Source organism: Thermobia domestica, chromosome 3 (assembly GCF_964235325.1).
Source record: "Thermobia domestica chromosome 3, izTheDome1.hap1.1, whole genome shotgun sequence".
Classification (NCBI taxonomy): domain Eukaryota; kingdom Metazoa; phylum Arthropoda; class Insecta; order Zygentoma; family Lepismatidae; genus Thermobia; species Thermobia domestica.
The window spans coordinates 127786731-127796485 of record NC_137456.1 but is presented as its reverse complement, the minus strand read 5'-3'; the positions used below and the strand labels follow the sequence as shown (position 1 = coordinate 127796485).

General features: G+C 36.1%; 1 protein-coding gene across 1 annotated transcript in view; it reads left to right on the top strand.

Annotated features, from left to right (window-relative positions):
• The first annotated feature begins 327 nt into the window (after window positions 1–327).
• LOC145680722 (uncharacterized) overlaps window positions 328–9755 on the top strand; it is a 69920-nt gene continuing 60492 nt past the window's right edge. The window contains exon 1 of the mRNA XM_081751665.1: window positions 328–425. The gene's annotated coding sequence lies outside the window, so the exon portion shown is untranslated. The remainder of the gene's footprint in view (window positions 426–9755) is intronic.

The window sequence follows — 9755 nt, the reverse complement described above, 5'->3', positions numbered from 1 at the left end:
TCGTGAAGTTTGCCCGTAGAGAAGTGTGCCCGCTCCACGCTGTCTGCGGGAGGTCCCCCAAGTCTTTTGTTAAGCCACTGTCCCCTCACATACATTTGAATGAAATTAATTAGTAGCGATTATACGCATTATATCCAAGCCTTAGTGCCACAACCATTTTCCTCTTACACTTACGATTCAGAGACAGGTTATTTACAAAAATGTAAATTTATTACCAAATTAGATTCCTTTCCCCTTTCTGATAAACTTTTGCATGATACATCGAATGAGAACCTTCTTGCTCCGATTTTTCCTGAATTTATATGTTAATTTCTTCCGATCGGATGGAAGATATGATGATCATCATTTTAATTGGAGGGAAGCTATAGATGGCGCATTAGGAATACAAGAGTAGAGTTGGAAAATGGCGGCGAAAAACAGGAGGGGTAAGTTTACAGAGATAAAAGGTTTGATATCCGTTTCTAATTTTAGAAACGATAAGTTCGTATGTAAAATATAATTATGTAGGTGGTAATAAGCGAGGAGTGCCTAAGTCATGTGTTCTGATATGTATGATTGGGTTTCTTGTTTTGATTGTGCATGTTGCTCATTCGTTGCGTTTTGCGTACTAGTTGTCTGCCGCGTTCGCTTTAGATTGGTAGGGAAACAAATTGGAAGCACAGAGCTTGGTTTTTATAGTGCTGTATGTAAGAATTCTATGTTTCGTGGTATGAAGAGAACTAGAATATAATTAAAGGCCTTGTTTCAAGTGCTTGATATTACTTTTCGTAAACAAAGCCAATGGGGCTTAACGGTTGTAATGGTGTTCGGAAGTAGTAAGGAACGCATAGAGAAGGCAACTATATTGATGGTGTCCCGACAAAGTTGAATACCGGTATTCATGTTGTGTTGCATCTAGATATAGTTTAGGATGTTGGCCCACTTTTTAAATCGCTGGTATTTTTTTAACGTCATCGTTACATATAATTACGGTATGTAATACTGAAATGTATATCAGGCGGCATGAGCAAAATTGTATTGTATTGTGATATGCTAGTTTCTTTTTAGTTATAAGGTATGTTGAATGGTATTAAAGTGCTAAAGGAGAAAATCAAGCGACAAATGCACGTCAGTGTGTTATTCATCTCCTATTAGTATTTAGTATAGTAATAAAAGCTATACGCTGTCTAGTTCACTTAGAGGGATCGATCGAGGTATTCAAATTTCGCTGACAGATGTAGTAGTAATTTAGTTAGTGCTGGAAGGATTTGATAAGTGATTGATTAATCTTTCTTACTGTCGATTTGATCAGGCTGGAGTTACCAGATTTCATATTTGAAAATTTAATATTTTTGTCGATATTTTCCTTTCGAAGAAGAAAATAAGCGAACCGCTTCGTGCCTTAGCATTTTTATCTTTGCGTTATTGTTTCCTGATTGTTTTCCTTATTTATTTTTTTCCTTGAAGATTGTTTCAGTCGTAAAAAGATATATTGGATTGTTTACGGACTTGCTTCACATCACAATGTATGAATCACTCATTACTTTCAATATTATTAATAATGCAAGGTTCCGATTTCTAGTTCCAAGGAATGGCTGCTGGGTAAAGGAAACGTAACAGGGTGTATGTGTTCCATTATTGTCTTCTTAGCTTAGCATCTTTGATTTTTTTTTCTTCCAGAAATTCAAACTTCAATTGAAAAATTTTTGCGCATGTTGCATAGTTCTTTGAAGCTAGCTGGAAGGAAGTGATTCCGAAAGTACACTATTGTTTCGCTTACAGCTACTTCTTTAATAATAATACTAATAAGCGTACAAGTTAAAAATACGAAGATATAAGATAGTAAAACTCTTGCAAGTTTACTTTTGGCGCACCACTCCTAATAATTTGTGCTGGGCGACATGAAAATATGACACTTGGTACAGATAAAATTCAACCATGTCCGGATGTATGGCTTAAGTACTAGTGGAAAAACACAAACCAACCTCTGCTAGGTTTCCACTATAAAGCACGAATACTATCTAACTGAGTCAGGGCAGGGGGAAGCTGGGTGCCCGAAAGACAGGGAGGGATGCGTCCGGAAAGAGCAGACGCGTCAGCAATGGTATGTACGTGCGAAAGTGATGGTAGTGATTTTTGGATTTTGGCGATGATACGCATTTCAATAGCACTTGTCATAGTTTCACAAGAATTTCTTTATAAATACGTCGTTTCTTGCAAAATATTTAATTTTACCTGTAATTTTCCGAAATGTGGTGCGCCAAAAGGAACCGTAAAACTATTATTTTGGGAATATGCTTATGCCCTCAATACTTCCTTCTGTTGCCGCATGCTAATATCCCACAGATACTGCTAAAAATAAAAGTTCAAAAATTACAATTCTTTAATTATCGGAAATTGTAATTCTTTAACTAATTATCAAACAACATGCGTGGATTTTCTTGGAATGCCCCCGTAGCCTCAGAGTGTACTCGAGGGACATGAGAGAAAACTCTAATTTGCTTCCTTTCTTATTTTGTTGTTGCCTACTCACGAACTGCGTACAGATTTATATGTCACCAAGCTTATATGCCATAAATACAGTCCGTTACAAAATAACTGCATCATATAAGAAAAGTCGATACTTTCTGCTTATTGTATCATATATTGATAATAATTGAGGATATTGAATTGCCTTTAAATTATTTCACATATGCCTACATTGATTTTACGCATTAAATGCAAGTAACTCAACTTGCTTATGGAGTAGCGTTCCTTCCTATTTTTCTTCCCTATGTGTGAATGAATAAAAAACACCGACAATGGAAATTGATACAGATTGGGGTGATATCACTGGTTAGTGGCACACGCTCCTATCTACTTAGATAAAATATTGAAGGTTTGTTAATGAGTTGGAAAATAGTTTGCCCTGGCTACAATATATACATAGTGATTTAAGTAATTGTCTGTGTAGCGATTTCGTGACTTACTAAGAAAATTCATGGGAAGGGACTCGTAACACAACTGGAAAATAAGAAATAGGTATACTGTTAAGAATATACTAAGATCATCGTATGTATTTTACTGTTATTGGTAGGTCACTTACCGCAACTAAGAAGCTTCCGTGCTCCACTGTCTTCAGCAACCTTTTCTGATACTATCCATTAATTGTATTCTCCTTTGCACCGACTCTCTTTCTTGTCCAGTACTCTCGCACCTCCCTCATGATACAATTCCTTCTCAGCCATTGTCCCAATCAGTTTCTCTACCTCATTTGAAATGAAATCTGTAAGTTTAACGTCCCACGGTTATGCCGGTTAGGCTAAAGGAGACGGTGATAATGAGAAATGAGTGAAATGGTGGAATGAAGAAAGTGGGAGGGAACGGGAGAACCCCGAGAAAACCCACGAGCACGATGTTTGTCCACCACAAAGTCCACACGGCGCGAGCTGGGATCGAATCAGGGACCCCAAGCACCGGAGGTGAACGCTCTACCACTGAGCCACCGCGCCCCCTCTACCTCAGTTGAGTACAGTTTTGAATAACATCTATAATTGTTTGCTTCTCCCCCACCATTTCTGACACCTACTTATTCGTGTTTCGCTCGACGTAATTCCCCCCATCCTTTCCCATAGCTACATTTCGAGAGCTTCCAATCGATATGTATACGTGTGAACAAAATTTACTATGAATGTTAAATTATCTGTCGAAACGTTCAAATGTAAGAACATGTTATAAAAATGACTTACAGCTATTATGTATCACGGAAGAAGAATGACAGTGATTCATTTGAAATAGAAAAGCAAAATTGGAAAGAACACTACTGGGGGTGTAATTTGAGTTATGAACGTTACTGTTTCCATGTATCGTATGAATGTATATTAACACCTCGTTAACGAATATGAAGAGGATGCGTGTTTTTTTGACAGTGCTACTATGTGTATAGAAACCGCAAGCGTGTAAGTGCAGCATTTAGTACTTCGTATATTTCTCATGTGCTGTTTTCAGTGTTGCCAGTATCTTTGTCATCCAATGTACGAGAGACTGGCGCAGTCATATGTTTAACGTATGGAAGTAAACGCGCACCATAGATTCAATAAACTCTCTTCTTGCTTTGAAGCACTCTTCTGAAAGGTTGTGGGACATAAATTTTCAATATAGCTCATGTCTGGAGGGATTGATGGCCACCACACCTCCGGTTATGCATGTCTGAAAAAACACTTCGGGTGAACTTTATTAAATACAGAGCTCGTTCCAGTTGTAACTCAATAGCGTAGGTGGGAGCACATTGGGACTACTTTCAACCTAAGAAGTACATCCCTAAATTTAAAACAAGAACATTTTCATTAACATATTAAGAAATAAATAGAGAACAACAACAAACATTATTTTTGATAACGTACTTACAAAGATGAACTGGAGCGTGTAATATAAAGTTTATCCCAGGACTTTGTTTACAAAACCCACTCCAGCTTTATCCCGATCTCTAGGTAACGGAGCGTTATATTTTAGTTTGTCACCAGAATTAAAAGTTTATAAAGTACAATCCACCTATAAGCCAATTAACAAATAATAAAAACAAATACGTATATATATACTTGGGGAAGAACAGTCCCCCTAATCCCAAATAATTTATTAAAAAAAAAAAAAAAAAAGATGTTACTTTGCACATAAGGGAGGCAAACCGTCTCTTCTCCCAAAATTGGAATACAATGAAATATACAATTCTGTTCACCACGGTATGCATCAGAATTCATCAAGCAAGCAAAAAATAATTTACAATCGTACTTCGATTACGGGATAATAAAAATAATAATAAAAAAAGACGCTCAAATATCTTCCAAAATGAGGAATACTTGACACTATACCACGCTTTTCAGTAGACTATATATAAGTTACTACTCCTCGTCGTTCAAATGCACATTATTCTCTTACTGAATATTACCATTACCAGAAGTACAAACATTTGTATCCTTCCCAACAAGCAGATATAATAATGGCAACGAGCAATATCATCTTTATGACAGATAGCAAAGAATCTTTACTTCGATTAGCAAGAGGAATCACACAAATCTACTTGCAAAAGCTACTCCAGTCGACAGGTGCTAGAGACGAACAACGAAGTTCATATGTAGTAAAACTTTGGCGACATTCTTTAACATAACACCAAAGAAAAAGTAAACAATTTGCTGCATTTCGATTTTCCGAAAAATGTTCCATGAAAGCCAGACACATGACAAAAGCACTTAACCCATCAACCCGCCGATTCTCTATCCTTGGACAACTTCAACGCTGCTTCAGATTTGCGGCAATCAATTACCAATAATTAAACCATGACATTCCAAAAAAATTTTAACAGCTCCTTGCGATTGTATAAGTCGGCACAAAATTAAAGTAAATTACCATTACAAACAAGCAGGGTGGGTTGATTTAAATCACGATTTTAATCACTTGATTTTTTAAATAAAAATCGTTGATTTAAATCAAATTCCGAAATGAATTAATTTAAAGTGAAAGTAAATAAAATCCCGTTTATCTTCTGTTATTTCAATTATGGAAGATAATAATCATAATACAATAAGACTCAAATGTATGTAAGCACAGTATCAAAACGAGTATCATGTAGAGAACGATCAGGGAAAATCCCATTTGAACGGGTAACGGGTGAACCCTGTTTTCTTTTCTTTGTAACACAGGATATTAAAATTTCTATTCCAACAGGGAAATCACCATGGACATTACAGATGAAAACTCTTTTGTGTCCACGTCTATTTGTTTGTTTCCAGATAATAGGGGCGTATTTAGAGGGGTCCGATCTCCTATGCGAAACAAAACAGAAAAAAAAAAAGATTTTAAAATTTTGGGCGGGATTGTAAGTTCCTCGGGATTGTAATATGACAAATTTTGGATGCGTTAAAATATCGAATAATACCTTTAATAAAGTGGATACTTGACCCCATTGCAGAACATGCCGCGATCTGCGATGTGATTGCAGAAAATTTGCCGCGCCTGTGCAGGAAAAATTGTCAGAGGAAATGAAATAGTCAACAGAATAGTATAAAAACGTGCCTGCTATGTATAGATGTCTTAAATGCAGGGACAACTCGCATTTGGGCTGTTTTTCACGTCACATAAAGCATATTTTTAACAATCACAAGTGTTTCTTCTGCTGGAACTAATCATCTTGATTTTTTTTATTTTGGAATTCCTGCAGAAAATTTTTGACTTACAAAAGCTCATCGCATAAAGGCAAAGAAAGTTCTGCCATCGGCTAATATATAGGATCAGAAAACGATATTCACGAAGAAATTAAATATCGACTAAAAGCAGGGAATTCGTGTTATTCAGTTCAAAATCTCTTATCGTCGCGAATTCTGTCGAGGAATTTGAAGCTTTAAAAATATATATAAAACTATAATTATGCGTGTTGTGATGTATGGTTGTGAAACATGGTCGCTTACGCTGAGGGAAGAACGCAGACTGGAAGTATTTGAGAATAAAATCCTGAAACGAATATTCGGAACCAAAACGAACAGAAATGAGGAATGGCAAAAACTTCATGATGAGGAACTGCATAATTTATATCGTTCACCAAACATTGTTAGGGTCATCAGATCTTGGAGGCTCAGGTGGGCAGGTCATGTAGCGAGAATGGAAGAAAGTAGGAACGCTTTCAAAGTTTTAACTGGAAGTCCAATTAGAAAACGACCATTAGGAAGACCTAAGCACAGATGGGAGGACAATATTAAGATGGATCTCGCAGAAATAAGAATACAAAATAGAAACTGGATTCAGTTGACTAAGGATAGAAGTCAGGAAGCTTTTGTGAACATGGCATTGAACATCCGGGTTCCATAAGTCATAGAGTTAGTTAATTTCAGGCGAAATTTATGTACTTTATATGTATTTCGTGCCGCTAGCTAGTTCCATTTGTTTAAAAATATGCCCTTGCCAAATATCAGTAACTTTCGTGAAAAGAAAAGTGTCACTGATATACATTGCTGTACTTTTTCCTTAATGCTTAAGAAACATTGTTTGGGATTGAAATAGGTTAACGATTGGGAATTAATTCAAAATTAAAACCCAATACTTTCACTTAAATGGCATAATTAACATTTAATAACTAATTCCTAATGTTTTTTTCTTCAGTTCGCGACTTGTATTATACGAAGATGATGATTTGATTTAAATCAAAAAAATCAACAAAAATGATTTTTTTTTTTTGAAAAAAATCATGATTTTTTCCACCCTGCAAACAAGTCATAATACGAAGTCACGTGAAAACACACTGCTTCACAAATTTAACAAACCGAAGCAACAGGAGATCCAGCACAAACAACGCGCTCACAGTATAGGTCATGTACTTAATCAAACGTTATTTAACTACGTGCAGAAACTAGCATGATCGCCATCTGTTGATACTTTACATTGTCAAATTTAAAACATATAAACGAGAACCACTGAGATATAATCCCTCACAGTTACACGTTTACAGTTAATGCCGCGTTATCTGACCTGTTGCAAATATCGAGTCTTCCATATCCTACGTGAAACAGTCCTACACCATTACACTCTCACCAAACTTCTGCCTCGGTGAAATGCAGTCACTTTAAGTTCTTCCCCTTTTGTAAACATTTTTCATCAGAGAAAATCACATGTTCCCATCCTTGAACATTCCACGCTTCGTAGATGCTAAGAAAATATTTCCTGGCTCTTCCGTGATTTGCGCAAAGTATCAGCTTCTTTATTGGCGTTTTCTTCCAAATTCCTTTTTCCTTTAGCCATGTAAGAACTGTCAGATAGCTGACACTAACACCAGAACCATTAGACACATTTTGACCTATTTGTTGTGAAGATTGATACTCAGCCTGTCAGAACTAGCGCCTTTGTTTTTCATTTTCGGCCACATTTGTCTCTCAAAGAGAACTTACTATACATCATGTTCTTTATAATAACCTATCAGTTGTATGATGTCATTCAAGTTGTCTTGCAATCTGATGGTGCAAAATACCGACATGATGCAACACCAATATCTTCCCTTGCTTACGAGCGGATGTGTCGTTCCAAATGCAGTGTGGAAAGTCAATAAATACCAACTTTCCTAAGGAACATGAAAAGAAACACATTTCTACATGTGGTGCAGTTATTTTGCAACGTACAGACTCAGTTTATGTGTGCTTACAAACATGTATGGCATAAAAATGATTGCTTATGGGAAAAAAAATATATATATAGCTGGTCATTTCAAGCTGGTGCTCAACTGGGAAGATTTTTTGATTTAAGGAGATTCGAAGAAGGATTTTTTTTTTTCCCGAATTATAGTTAATATGGAAAGATTTTCTTTTTCAGTGAGATCAATGTCTGTTCCACTTCCTCCTCATAGGTTGGGTTCGCCCTTGCTTAGAAAATGATTTAGCTTTATTTCTTTTACTAGATGCAAAGCTGAGCAGTCTCGAATGTAGCTGATATTCTTCTTTAGCCAAACCAATTTACATACTTAGCAATATTTTGCTTCATGTAGAGCTTATGTTGGGAGTATCGTAGCAAATAATCGGATATAATGCATGTTCATGAAATCTGGCCCACTTGAAAAGTGTGAGAGTACTTGCAGACCAGAAGCAGGAGGTTATGGAATTATGACCCGAGAAAGAAGCATGTAGTTTTGGGTTGTCAGTATTGGTTTGTCCATTGTCCATGGAACATATAGCCAAAAATCTTGCATATTCTTAAGAAAAAATACGTTCGTTAGTTTTTCTTCTTCTGCAAGCTTTTAACAAGAGTTGTTGTGCTCATATGGGACCAGTCACAGCAGGTGTGTTAAGGAATTTTTACAATATATGTTTTTTTTTTTTTTTTTTTTTTTTTTTTTTTTTTTTTAATAAAATTATTTAATGTTGTAAAAGCACTGCGATTATGGATGTCAATTGACCCCATATACATTTCTGTAAGATAAATTATTCCAACGATCGTGTTAGGTCTTGAACAAATACCCAGCAAATGCTTCTCCGTTTCGTTGATGTGCTTGGAAGAAAAGCTACTGCTTTGTAAATTTCAACTAGTAGTTTATGATTTATGTTGTCGACATATAATGTGCAACCACAATTGATGCTCAATTGTTGCCAACCATTGCAAGGTCTTTGACTTTCATATTGGTTAGATACTGGTCTCAGTAGTGCAGCGCTTACCTCGGTACGAGAGGTCCCTGGTTTGATCCACGGCAACGTTTGTGATGTACAGTATTATTCAACTATTCTGTTCAAGATCCTCTTGAGTCTCGGTTTGTCTTTGCTAATAATCAGTACATATAAACGTATCTGGACATAGGAAATCGGAGATTGGGATGTAAATTGAATTACTTACCAGAAAATAGTGAAAACCGTACTACATAATTGCAAGATATATATGCACTATAAGTACTTTCGCTAAAATCGCTTTATGAGATTGGAAGAGGAAACGTGGGAGACAAGGAAATAAAAAAAAATTATATAAAAATCAGAGAAGAGGCACTGAAGCATTTAGATGCGTGCTATCCACGTGTCAGTTACTTCTCTGTTCTTTAATTATCTCCCCCTGCCCGCATTTCCAGTTAAATTTTAAGCTACTCCGCTTATAAAGTACTTTTTGAATGTGCGTCTTTTTTTTCTTTTTTTTTTCTTTCTTCTGATAAGTAAGTAGTCTGGCACATGAGCAGACAAATATAAGTTGTAAAGAATGGCTTGAAAGAAAGCGCTGTTTGTTTCTTGGACATGCTTTATTATTATTATTTACAATGTATCATGTTACCATGCATACATTTA